General features: G+C 39.3%; 1 protein-coding gene and 1 long non-coding RNA gene across 3 annotated transcripts in view; one reads left to right on the forward strand and one right to left on the reverse strand.

Moving 5' to 3' along the window:
* Positions 1-9,971, reverse strand: part of LOC145788849 (ATP binding / protein kinase) — a 150,278-nt gene extending 140,307 nt beyond the window's left edge. Inside the window, exon 1 of the mRNA XM_082884314.1 lies at positions 9,852-9,971. The gene's annotated coding sequence lies outside the window, so the exon portion shown is untranslated. The remainder of the gene's footprint in view (positions 1-9,851) is intronic.
* Positions 1-10,530, forward strand: part of LOC114271734 (uncharacterized) — a 40,327-nt gene extending 29,797 nt beyond the window's left edge. The window contains exon 4 of one of the 2 annotated variants that reach the window (XR_014338812.1): positions 9,741-10,530. This is a non-coding gene — a long non-coding RNA (uncharacterized LOC114271734). The remainder of the gene's footprint in view (positions 1-9,740) is intronic. The other variant, XR_014338813.1, reaches the window with a different exon arrangement.
* Positions 10,531-13,637: the final 3,107 nt, after the last annotated feature.

Raw genomic sequence — 13,637 nt, forward strand, 5'->3', positions numbered from 1 at the left:
CAGGGGCATATCGGCTCAAAGACATGTCTGGAAGAAGTTTGCCATGCCCTTGGAATTCCTCGTATTTGCGTAAATTCTATCATTGAACCCGACCTATGGGGCAAGATATTTGTTTTGAATGATTCATCATGTACAATGCAAAGTCTTTTATTTCCTCACTGTGAAATTCAACTCGTTACAACTCTCAAGCTTCCGTATTCGGAGCCGATTAAGCCTCCGGATTCGGAGCGCCCTTCGTAGATATCACAATTGACCAAGATAAGAGTTCGAATTCGGAGCTCCATCAGCGCAAGACCCTTTTGGGCCGATTAAGCCTCCGAATTCGGAGCGCCCTTCGTGGATATCACGATTGGCCAAGATAAGTCTACGAATTCAGAGCCCCATCAGCGCAAGACGCTTTTAGGCCAATTAAGCCTCCGAATTCGGAGCGCCCTTCAGGGATATCACGATTGGCCAAGATAAGTTCTAAATTCGGAGCCCCATCAGCGCAAGACACTTTTGGGCCAATTAAGCCTTCGGATTCGGAGTGCCCTTCGTGGATATCACGATTGGCCAAGACAAGGCTCCGTATTTGGAGTCGATTAAGCCTTCAAATTCAGAGCGCCCCTCGTGGATATCACGATTGGCCAAGATAAGACTCAGAATTCGGAGCCCCCTCAGCGCAAGACGCTTTTGGGCTGATTAAGCCTCTAGATTCAGAGCGCCCTTCGCAGATATCACGACTGGCCAAGATAAGTCTCCGAATTCAGAGCCCCATCAGCACCAGATGCTTTTGGGCGGATTAAGCCTTCAGATTTGGAGCGCCCTTCGTGGATATCACGATTGGCCAAGATAAGTCTACGAATTTGGAGCCCCATCAGCGCAAGACGCTTTTAGGCCAATTAAGCCTCTGGATTCGGAGCGCCCTTCGTGGATATCACGATTGGCCACTCTGAATTCGGAGCCCAATCAGCGCAAGACGCTTTTGGGACGATTAAGCCTTTGGATTCGGAGTGCCCTTCGTGGATATCACGATTGGCCAAGACAAGGCTCCGTATTCGGAGCCGATTAAGTCTTCAGATTCAGAGCGCCCTTCGTGGATATCACGATTGGCCAAGATAAGACTCAGAATTCAGAGCCCCCTCAGTGCAAGACGCTTTTGGACTGATTAAGCCTCTGGATTCGGAGCGCCCTTCGTGGATATCACGATTGGCCAAGATAAGTCTCCGAATTCAGAGCCCCATTAGCACCAGACGCTTTCGGGCCGATTAAGCCTCCGGATTCGGAGCGCCCTTCGTGGATATCACGATTGGCCAAGATAAGTCTCCGAATTCGGAGCCTCATCAGCGTAAGACGCTTTTGGGCTGATTAAGCCTCTTGATTTGGTGCGTCCTTCCTGGATATCACGATTGGCCAAGACAAGCCTCCATATTCAAAGTCAATTAAGCCTTCGGATTCAGAGCGCCGTTCGTGGATATCACGATTGGCCAAGATAAGACTTCGAATTCGGAGCCCCTTCGGCGCAAGACGCTTTTGAGCCGATTAAGCCTCCAGATTTGGAGCGCCCATCGTGGATATCACGATTGGCCAAGATAAGTCTCCGAATTCGGAGCCCCATCAGCGCAAGACGCTTTTGGGCTGATTAAGCCTTCGGATTCGGAGCGCCTTTCGTGGATATCACGATTGGCTAAGAAAAGTCTCCGAATCCAGAGCCCTATCAGCGCAAGACGCTTTTGAGCCAATTAAGGCTCCGGAATTAGAGCACCCTTCGTAGATATCACAATTGGCCAAGATAAGTCTCCAAATTCAGAGCCCTATCTGCGTAGGACGCTTTTGAGCCGATTAAGCCTTCAGATTCGGAGCGCCCTTCGTGGATATCACGGTTGGCCAAGATAAGTCTCTAAATTCGGAGCCCCATCAGCGCAAGACGCTTTTGGGCCGATTAAGCCTCCGGATTCGGAGCGCCTATCGTGGATATCACGATTGGCCAAGAAAAGTCTCCAAATTTAGAGCCCTATTAGCGCAAGACACTTTTGAGCTGATTAAGCCTCCAGATTCAGAGCGCCCTTCATAGATATCACGATTGGCCAAGATAAGTCTCCAAATTCAGAGCCCTATCAGCGCAAGACGCTTTTGAGCCGATTAAGCCTTCGGATTCGGTGTGCCCTTCGTGGATATCACGATTAGCCAAGATACGTCTCCGAATTCGGAGTCCCATCAGCGCTAGACGCTTTTGGGCCGATTAAGCCTCTGGATTTGGAGCGCCCTTCGTGGATATCATGATTGGCCAGGATAAGTCTCCGAATTCGGAGCCTCATCAGTGCAAGACGCTTTTTGGCCGATTAAGCCTCCGGATTCGGAGCGCCCTTCATGGATATCACGATTGGCCAAGATAAGTCTCCGAATTCGGAGCCCCATCAGTGCAAGATGCTTTTGGGCCGATTAAGCCTCTGGATTCAGAGCGTCCATCGTGGATATCAAGATTGGCCAAGATAAGTCTCCGAATTTAGAGCCCCATTAGCGCTAGACGTTTTTGGGCCAATTAAGACTTCGGATTCGGAGCCCCATCCGTGCAAGTTGCGCTTGGGCCGAATAAATACTCCAGATTTGGAGCGCCCTTCGAGGATACCACAATACACTATGAAAATGGAAGCATGCAAGCATCCAAGATGAAATGTTTCATTAAATTGAACTGGCACATGCCTCATAAACATAAATTAAAGCATGCAAGCATTCAAAATGAAATGTTTCATTAAGTTGAACCGGCATGAACCGTATAAACATTAGCTGAAACATGCAAGCATTTAAAATGAAATGTTTCTTTAAATTGGTCGATTGACAGAAAGTGTATGAACATAAGTTGAAGAATGCAAACATTTAAAACAGAGTGTTTTATTATATTAACCAATAAGTACATAGTTGGCGCCCAATTTGCGTTGGAGCGTTTACAATATGTACATTTTATTCGGCATCACCCTCGTCGTTGCTCTTCTCGATTTCGAAAGTGCCAAAAGGAAAATGATGACATTGGTATAATGGCAACACCGATTCAATGCCTGCTTCTTGGAGAGCCTCTGCAGCTTTGAGAGCCTTAATCCACCCGTGCCTAAAACCTCGATTCTTGCATCGGCATACTTCCTCGGCGAGTTTCTCCTTGGTCTTGTCTATCTCGACTCTCTGGCCGTCGTGAAAGCCTTTTTCATAACCCATGGACCTTGCAGTCTCTACTGCAAACATGCTTGCTGTATCTCGATCGGCAATGGCATGACTTATCAGCCGTTGGGTCACTCTTTCCTCCACGACAGGGTTAGATTGTCCAACCGCACATGGCTCGACAGTTTGGGCCTTCTTTAGCTCACGCTCGGCTTTCTCCGCACGAGCCTTCAAGTTTCGAATTCGTTCGTTCTTCTGCTCTATCTCCCACTGCGTGGCACATAGACGCATGCTGACTTCATAGGCGGTATACTGCCCTTTGACTACTCCATGGATGCCCTCTCGAAACACTTTGAAATCCTGTCGACCAACCATCGACTGCTGGACTTTCGGTGGAAAAATCTGTTGAGCGAACTCGACTACTACACCTGGGTCATGACCAATAGAATCTGCCTCCGTCATCGGTTTATTCCCCACAAAAATTGCAAAACTAAACGGTCACGGTGTTGCATTGGATTCACTTCTTGGTTGCGGTCGAGGTGAGCTGCCCCGTTGCTGTTTTTCCCTTCTGGGTGATCTACTTCGACGACTTAGGGGCTGACGTTTTTCCCGTTCCCTCGACGTTCTACTTCCCGTGCGTGTTGGCTCGCCGCTGCAATTCATTTTAGTATCAAGCTCAGCCAATGTCTGCCCCTCTCCTTTACTGTTGAAGAATAGTCTATTTGACATTCGCACTTATCTAACCTTCCGCAACAAACTGGTTTAAATTGAATTTGAACACAATAAGTGGATTTACGAGCGCGAAGAACTCACCCCATTTATTCCTAACGCATGCAGTGCCCCCGAGGCGATATCATTAATGCTAAACTTCAAAAGCCCGATGCCGATCGACGTATGCCGCAACCACTCCATGAACTAATGATATTCGGCCTTTGGAGTTCATACATTGGCTGGGGCAGGGGCATATTTATTAATCTGATCGGCCAAATATCTAGGCCTGATGCCGACCAACGTGTGCTGCAGCCACTTCATGAACTAATGATATTCGACCTTTGGAGTTCATACATTGGCTGGGGTAAGAGCACATTTATTAATCTGATCGGTCAAATATCTAGGCCTGATGCCGATCGACGTATGCCGCAGCCACTCCATGAACTAATGATATTTGGCCTTTGGAGTTCATACATTGGCTAGGGCAAAGGCAGATTTATTAATCTGATCAGCCAACTATCTAGGCCCGATGCTGATCGACGTATGGCGCAACCACCCCATGAACCAAGGGTAGATTCATGAAGCTAATCGGCTATTCGACGAGGCCTTGAGCCGTTTCACTTATTTGGATAAATTGAAGGATAAATTACTAAATTGCTTAGTTATCTAATCGACAAGTGTACACGGATGTTTTATCCCAAGTAGCAAAAAGAAATACTATTCATCAATAGCAAAATTAAGCACAAATAATAGCAAAGTACAAAGGAAATTTTCATTAGTAGTTCTCTAATCGGCAAGTGTACACGGATGTTTTATCCTAAGCAGCAAAAAGCAATACTATTCATCAATAGCAAAATTAAGCACAAATAATAGCAAAGTACAAAGGAAATTTTCATTAGTAAATTGGGTACAGACAGTAGCCATTTTACATATGAAAACTACTAAACAAAAAGCTACAACTTTGCATGGAAGATGCCTAGCAAAAACTTAAAAAAAAAAAACAGTAGCCATTTTACACAAAAACTACTAAACGAAAAGCTACAACAATACATTCAAAATCCTTAACAAAAAAAACTAAAGTGTCGCCCTAATCAATCCTCGGGGTTAGACTCCAGCGGCTCAACGTCCACTTGCTCGTATGGAATCGGCTTAGCCAATGTCACATTTGCAGCAGCAAGGGCTTTGAGCCAGCCGTGTTTGAATCCCCGAATCTCAAATTTGGGGACTTCTTCCACATAATTTGCAAGGGCGGCGCCTTGCCCAGCCTCGTATGCCTTGGAAGCCTCAGAGTTGGCTATTTCCTTTGCCTTCTTCGATTCTTCCAAGTTGGCCTCCAGTTTGGCAATCACCACTTGGGCTAACTTGAGCGCACCTTCGATCGCGTTTGCCCTCTCATCGGCGGCCACTTTGAGCTGGTCTGAATTTCTTACCCTTTCCATCTTGGCCTCAGCCCTTGCACTTTCCATCATCGCCCTCGCCGCTTCCAACTCGGCCCTACTCCTCTCGCCCCAAACTTTCGACTTTAAACAGCCAATTTGTTAGATGGCGTCATACTGGTGCCGGTCTATCTCGGCTATCCTTTCGACCGTCTGCAAAATAGGAAATTAAAACCAAAAAAATATATGCATAAAGCGAAAGACAGGATCAAGTTATATACCAGAAGAGCCGATTGAGCGGCTAATGTTTTTGCCAACAGATTTGGCTCCGCCCGGAAAGCTGCCTTGTCAGCCGGCAATGAGACCGACGAAGCCATGCTCAACGCCACAGCTGGGTTTTTCATAGTCGACGCGTCAAAGGAGATCGGCATGTTTTTTTATCTTTGGTTGAACGACAAAAGGCACAACCACATCCGACTCCTCTAAGCACGGCCGTTTGTCAGCGGGGTTTTCTTCGGAGCCGGCCTCGATGTAGACCTCGGCAGGACGTTTCTTCACCCCTCGCTCAACCTCCTAATTCGCCTCCTCTACCGGCTCCGACTCGGCATTCCGAGTTTGAGCCGTCTCCACTTCGATAACAGGTAGAGAGGGCTCAGCATCGGCGGCGGGTGGCACTTCCGATCGAATGGCCTCTACTCTCTGTTGCGCGGCTATTCTTTCGGCGTTTTTCTTTTTGGCGAGTTATGTGAGTGACAACCCAACCATGTCCTCAGGGTACGCGCAGGGAAGGTCTTCTAATCCAGTAAAGATGTCGTCGAAGGAAACGTTCCCTCGGCCCGAAGTGGACGGAGGGTTGGTTGAATTGAGGCTGGCTTCCTCAAAGGCCAACTTCAAAGCCTCGTCTACTTCGACTTCAGATTGGTTTGACTCTTCAGCGACCTCCTCAGCTACCTCCGCCTGCTCCGAGTCGGATCCGTCCAAACCAACTTGCCGTAAGTTTTTGAAGTTGGTTAAAACAAGAGCCATAAGAGACTTTTTGCCCCTCGGAATTGAGATGTTTTTTGCCGCTGAAAATGTCATATACGTCGGCTTGTACCGAAGAAGAATGTGGGCCGCCCTGCCTTGTTTCTGAAGGCTTGGACAGTTGAAGTATTTGAGCGCGACTTTAATTTCTACAAGAACGACGTCGTCGGTTGAAATCAAAACTTTCTTCAAATCGTTTCCTGCACAAGAAAGACCATGAGACCGCAAAAATAAAGCCTTGTAAATATAAGAAAAATAAACGCAAGGAGCTATATGGCCACCTGGTTCGCCCCTCCGTCTAGGAATAGGATCTGGGTGGTCCTCGCCTTCATTGAATTCCCAGTTACCTCGGACAACGACCATGACATCATTGACTTGCTTGCCAGAGCTGGAAAGCATAGTCACCAATTGATGGTCGGTGTCCTTGGCCCTAAGAAAATAGCGCCCATGCCGGCCAGAAGACTTGGCCAAGGCATAACAATGCCGAATAGCAAGTATGCCGAGATTAATCCTAAGGTGACGATTTAACTCTATAATCCCCATTACGATTCGAAAAAAGTTTACATTAGGTTGGGAAGGGATTAGACCCCAATGGCGAAGGACAGCCCTAAGGAATGAGTGAAGGGGGAAACAGACTCCGCCCTCTGCAATTGATAAAAGGGGGAAGATGATTGTGCTTTCATAAGCCCTCTCCATATCAAGGGTGTTGTCTGTCACAAGTGAAAGACGGACATCATCAGGGATAGAAAAATGGCTTTGAAAGCCAGAGACTCGATCCACGGAGAGGAGGTCTTTCAAATGCTTTGCCATTTTTGTCAGCCTATAGGAGTACGCTAAACTAAAAACAAACCAGGAAAAGGGATTCAAAGCAGAGAGGAAGAGAACTTACAAGAGATGGAGAGGACAATGAGGCATAAGAGGAAGTTGCAGAGGTGAGTTGGAAGGCACTCCAAGAGCTTCAAGCGTCCAAAAATGTGTATGTATTTGAAAAGACGAAAATTTTTTAAATCACAATAAATGGAAGAAGCGTACGAAGGGGCGGGAAGTTGTAGTGACGACCGAAAGGCGTGAGCTCTGACATCCGCGTTGGAATGAGTTTAACTGCCGAATTTCGGCTCTGACTTTTCGAGTTCGAAACCAAACACACCAGCTAACTGTTGTTAATGGAGTGTTTGGGGGGCAATTATGGGGGCCGAATATTGGGAGACGTAAAGAGGCTGAATAATTGGACCTGGAGAGTCAAAATATATACATCGCATTCGGCTCCGTCTTATACATACAAATCCAGAAGTATCCTATTCGGCCAAATAACCAGTTGAGTAAGGGGCCGAATGAAGAGCGGTTTGCAACGAAAGGAGCTGAGTAAATAGTTATCCAGCGAATTGAAGGTGGGCCCAGCCTTAAGCTCCAAGAAAGAAAAGATATAAATAGAAGAACATTAGCCAGAGAGAGGTATGTGAGAATTAGTATGTTTAACTTAAGATACAAGCAATCAAGAGAGTATATACTGACTTATCCGCCGGAGTGCTAATTCTGGCACCCCCGACTGGAGCGTTCATTCATTTTCAGGTTATTAGCTGAGGATCTCGAGTGTCCCATTGGATCCAAAGAGTATTTCCAAACCACTTCCCCACATTACATAATTTTTTGTTAATATTACGAAATTTTGGGAATTAGTTACGACATTTGTGATTTTCTATAATTTTAAACAATTTTGTTACGCCAATTAGTGATTGCGTTATGTATTTTGTATTTTATATTACAAAACTTTATGACTTGATTATGATATTTGTGGTTTCTAAAATTTTAAATATTTTTATTACGCCAATTAATGGTGTGATTATACATTTTGTAGTTGACGAGTAAAATAGTCTTTTTTATTAATTTTACTTAATAAAAATAGATGAAGGATTTATATTAAAACTAAATAATAAAAAATAAGTATAAATTGACAAAATTATAAATTAATAATTTATTTTATTATAAGACTCTATTAATAAATGTTTTAATTTTTTTATAAGGATTATTACATAATTTTGGCCCCATTTTCTCCAAATATTTGGAACAAATATCTAAATTTTGTCAAAATCAAAATTCCATCATTAATTGTTTTTGTTAAATCCCTAAACCCTTTCTTTAGCCCAAACAAGAGAGAGAGAGAGAGAGAGAGAGAGAGAGAGAGAGAGAGAGAGAGAGAGAGAGAGAGAGAGAGAGAGAGAGAGAGAGAGAGAGTAATTTTTGGACTTGGGGTGTGCCGCGAGCTCGTGGGCCAAATTTACACCCCTATATGTGAGTAATGGTTATGAAATATGTGATTAGTAGTTATAAAATATGTGATGTTGGTTATGAGGCAAATGATGTCGGTTATGAGATGTGGTTATGACATAAGTGGGTAAAGGTTATGAGATATATGATACGCGATTATTAGATATGTGATTTTGGTTATTAGTACAGTGGTGTAGTTAGAAGTCAAAAGGTGTTTGGTTGAGATATGTGATTAGTGATTATAAGATATGTAATGTTGGTTATGATCAAAGTGGTGTGATTATGAGATATGTGATTAGTAATTATGATATATGTAATGTTGGTTATGAGATATGTAGGTAATGGTTATACGATATTTGATTAGTAATTATATAATATGTGATTTTGGTTATGAGCAAAGTGGTATCAAAGGGTGTTTAGTTATACTATATGTGTTAGTGGTTATGAGATATGAGTTATTGGTTATGATCAAAGTAGTGTAGGTATGAGCAAAAGTGTTGTTAGTTATGAGATATATGACTAGTGATTATGAAATATGTGATGCTGGTTATGACTCAAAGGGGTTTGTTATGAGATGTGGTTATGATTCATATGGGCAATAGTTATGAGATATGTGATCAATGGTAATGAGATATGTGATATTAGTTATGAACAAAGTGGTGTGGTTATGAGCAAAATGGTTTTAGTTATGAGATATGTGACTAGTGGTTATGAGATATGTGATGTTGGTTATGAAAAAAAAGGTGTTGATTATGAGATATGTGATTAGTGGTTATGAGATATGTGATGTTGAGACCCCTGGGCTTCTTTGATTTCCTTTGCCCTCTTTTTGATAACCGGTTACACTGGTTGCCAATTCAAAATTAAATTATTAAAATAATTTAATTATGTGATAGTTATGAGATAATATGGTATGTATGGATAACTAAGTTATGAGTTAATATAATAATGGTTACGAACTATATGATATTAGTTATAATATAAAATCATATATCCTTATAACTGATGTATGTTACGTTCAAATGTACCATAACATCACCCCAATCATATAAGTGCAAGGATTGCTTTTGTCACATAGCGAAATATTCTGTGTAGTACTAAAAGATACAATGTCTTGCAATTTATGATGTTAGTTGCTTCATAAAAGTTAAAGGACAACAATACTAGTAACAAAATATTATTGTGACAACAATATATATGTTGCTTAACTGTCTGATTTCTTCTTCCTACAAGCTGACTCATAGGAGAGTTGGAAATGGAAAGATTGCAAGTCTGCTACACTTTTCAATAACTTACTGGAGACAAATGCCAGAAAGGAAGAACCAGTAATATATAATGTCATACCTAACTCAGAGGAGGCCATCCTTATGTAGAGGTCTTGCCCATTTTCAATGAAATCTTCTTTAATGCCTATCGGGTCACCAAACCAAAGCAAGAAGCCACTTCCTTCTTCACTACTTATATTCAATGCTGCATATGCCATACAAGTGCAACTGTGCAAGCACGCGGAGTATCACAAGGGTAACACAAGGGTAATCGAAGCTCTGCCAGAGAAAATTTTCTGGGTTGTGATCGTTTGGGTCTTGGATGATAAGGTTTCCCGAATCGGGAAGTCTTGCAACTGGGTTGCTTGTGGATCGAGAGGTGTTAGTGGACCATACGGTGTTGTTGGTGGAATTGAGAAGGACGAGGATTCCGGGTCAATGAGTTTCAAGACACCAGAGGAATTAGGAAGTGAGTTTTCTCTGTTGGCAACCCATACCACAGTTCTAGTGGAAATTTTCTTGTACCATATTCCCAAATAGCGATTGTTGGAATTGCCAGGGCTGAAAAACCCCGTTTCAAAGCTTTCACTATGTGAAACTATGGTGGTGTTACTATCAACTGTAATGAACTGAGTTTTAGTAATGGTGTCGAGAGCTTTGGAGGTTGTTAAGATATAAAATGAAGAGTGGAAGAAAAGAGGTATGGTATGAAATTCCATTGATGTATCTGGGTTTAGAAGTTTAAAAAAAAAAAAAAAAAAAAAACACAAGAAATCAACAAGAGAGCACTTTGGAGAAATGTCTCAATCTCAATCTCAGAGGATCCAAGAAAAGTCCCTGTTCCACTCCCAGGCACACCAGTTCTCTCTTTCCTCTCCACATATATTAAAGTGAGTTTTCATAGTTGGAAATTTGGTGAATTTGTCTTTCAGAACTACAGTGGTTATGGAATGGGAATTGCAGACGAAAAGCACCTGGAGTTCGAAAAGGACCACACCCCTATATATATATATATATATATATATATTTTTTTTTTTTTCTTTTTAAGACCGGAAAATGTCTCAATCTCAATCTCAGAGAATTTAATATACATATATTAAATTTTTAAATATTTAATGTAAAAATTACTGATTTGCAATTTTCTTAAATTTATTAGCACAGATTGAAAGTGTGAAACTCCCGTCATTACAACATTTGGGTTATGCTTAGTTTTGTTTTATATTTTTTTTTTAAAAATCATTTAATTAAATATTAAAAATTAATTCAGTAAAAAAAAATTTAAAATATATTTATTATTTTTATATATTTTATTTTTTAGGCGGGTTGAAGTAATTTTTAAAATTTAAAAAATATCTTTATAATTTGTCAAATTAATTTATATTTTTTAAAAAAATTATCAAAATAATTGTGAAAAAATTCAAATCAAATCAAACCAAAATCTTGAGATTTAGATTTATGGAGAGGCTTTTCTCCAATCCATTGGACTAGAGCGTACTGTTGAGTTCGTAGGTCTTACTACGAGTCCTGTTTTAATAATTCAAAATATTCAATGTGTATAACTCGTCGAGTACTTCATGCTTGTAAAAAATCATGTTGATCGGATATCGGGTTCCGTTTCGATCAAAGGGCCACTGATATCCGATCAATATGATTTTTTATAAGTATGAAGCATTTGACGAGTTTTACATATTGAATAATTTGAATTATCAAAATAGAATTTGTAGTGGATTCCACAAACCCAACAATATGCTCCTGCAAGCCTCTGTCTAGATTTATTATGAAACCACACTCCACCAAGTGGCGTTCCATTTGTTTTGACCTTTTTTTTAAGAAAAATATTTTATAGTAATTTTTTTTTATATGTACTTGCAATCTTACAATTAATATGTTAAGTCATTTCTAATCTTTCATTAAATATTTTATTAAATTTAAATTTAATGAAAATTAGTTAAAACGGCACTTCAACTGTTTCATTAAATCAATATTAAATGAAAAGATAGTTAAATTTTTCATTAAATTAAGGGAGTTTTTGTAGATGGCCATGGGCCTGGACGTCCTCTCAAACAATCGGATTTGTAACAAAATTTGATAAAAAAAATTAAATTTACCGTTGGAATGCATTATATCATATCAAACTTTTCAACAAATTTTTATTCAAATTTGATAAAAAAAATTCATGAAGGATTGGAGATGCATTTAGTGATTGTATTAATTGTAGTGGTAGAGGTGGTGGCACTGTTACACTCTGTTTGGATTGTGAGGTGAGGTGAGGTGAGAAAAGAAAATAAATGATTATGGTTTATCACCATTTGTTTGGATGAATAAAAGAGAAGAAAATATTTCTCACCTATCTTGTTTAGATAGAGTAATAAGAGAAAATAGAGTAATAGATAGAGTTATAAGAGAAAAGAAATGAAAGTGTTTGATTTCATTTTACCAAAATAATCATCTCTATTGATAAGCTATGTTTTTTCACAAGGATAATTTTAGTATTTTAGAAAACTTTCATTAAACTCAATTCTTTTCTCACCAAATCTCACCACTTTTGGTGAGAAACTTAAATATAAGTTTGTGAGAATCCTTTGTTCACTATCTCCCATTATTTCTCACCTACTTAGTTATCCAAACAAGTGAAGGGATTTTCTATTCTCACAATTTATTGTCTTTTCTTATCAAATCCTTCAATCCAAACAAAGTGTTAATAATGCTGGTGGGGTAGTGGAGATGACGGTGGTATTGATAAGATTTTAGGCCTTTTTTTTTTTTTTTTTTTTTTACTTTTTGAAAATAGGAAATATTTTTCATTCAATTTTTTATTTTCATCATTCCAAACAATAAAAATGTAATTAATTGAACATTTAATTTCATTTTTTTGAGAAAATAACAAATTTTTAATTATTTTTTAAATTCTCCAAAAATGGTTATCACGAAAAAAAAAGTGTGTATCAATCTTCACGTCATTTTCATTTTCATTTATGAAAAAAAATGGAAAAATCAAAGAAAGTTTTCAATAGACGAGATACCCCATGTCTAAGGTAATGAAAAATTGATGCTTTGTAAGATATAAGGTAAATTATCAAAAGGTTTTAATAGTTGAATTTAATTCTTATTAAATTTTTTTGAAAATAAGTTCTAGTAAAATTGTCACTAAAAATAATTTTTTGTAACGATTTTTTGAATATTTCGCTAAAAATTGACAATTAGTGAATTTTTTTTGTCACGATTTTTATAAATTGTCGTTAAAATTGATAACTAGCATTGTTTTTCTATGATAAATTTTTTAAACTGTCGTTGAAAGTAAAAAGTTAGTGATTTTTTTGAAACGATTTTTTTAAATTATTGCTAAAACTTATAATTGATGACATTTTTGTGACAAAATTTTTAAACTATTGCTGAAAATTAACAATTAGTGATTTTTTTAACAGTATTCAATAAAAAACGACATCAATTATTATATGACCTATTGAACAATAAGTCTACGTATTATGGCTTGCATGTAAGTCTCCTTAATTGAAAACCAATTGTATTTTCAATTGTAACATTGCTTTCATTTTTGGAAAAAAAAAATTGAAAAACAAAAGAAAAACTATGAAATCAAAACAAACTAATCTTTCACATTTTATGTTTAAAAGAGCCTCCATATTTTAGCTAAGGTTTATCTTTTCGCATGTTCTAATTATTTACAATTGTTACATCGTATATTAAGATTTTTATATTTTAAAATTCTTATATCGAATGGTTGTGAATGAGTTAAGTATAAGGGATCAGAGATATTTGTGATATAAAATTTGGGATAAACTATTAATATATTCTAATAGTTGAACTTTATATATCCTAAAAATTGACAATCAGTGACTTCTTTTTT

This window comes from Camellia sinensis, chromosome 8 (genome assembly GCF_055761805.1).
Source record: "Camellia sinensis isolate YWXY chromosome 8, ASM5576180v1, whole genome shotgun sequence".
Lineage (NCBI taxonomy): Eukaryota > Viridiplantae > Streptophyta > Magnoliopsida > Ericales > Theaceae > Camellia > Camellia sinensis.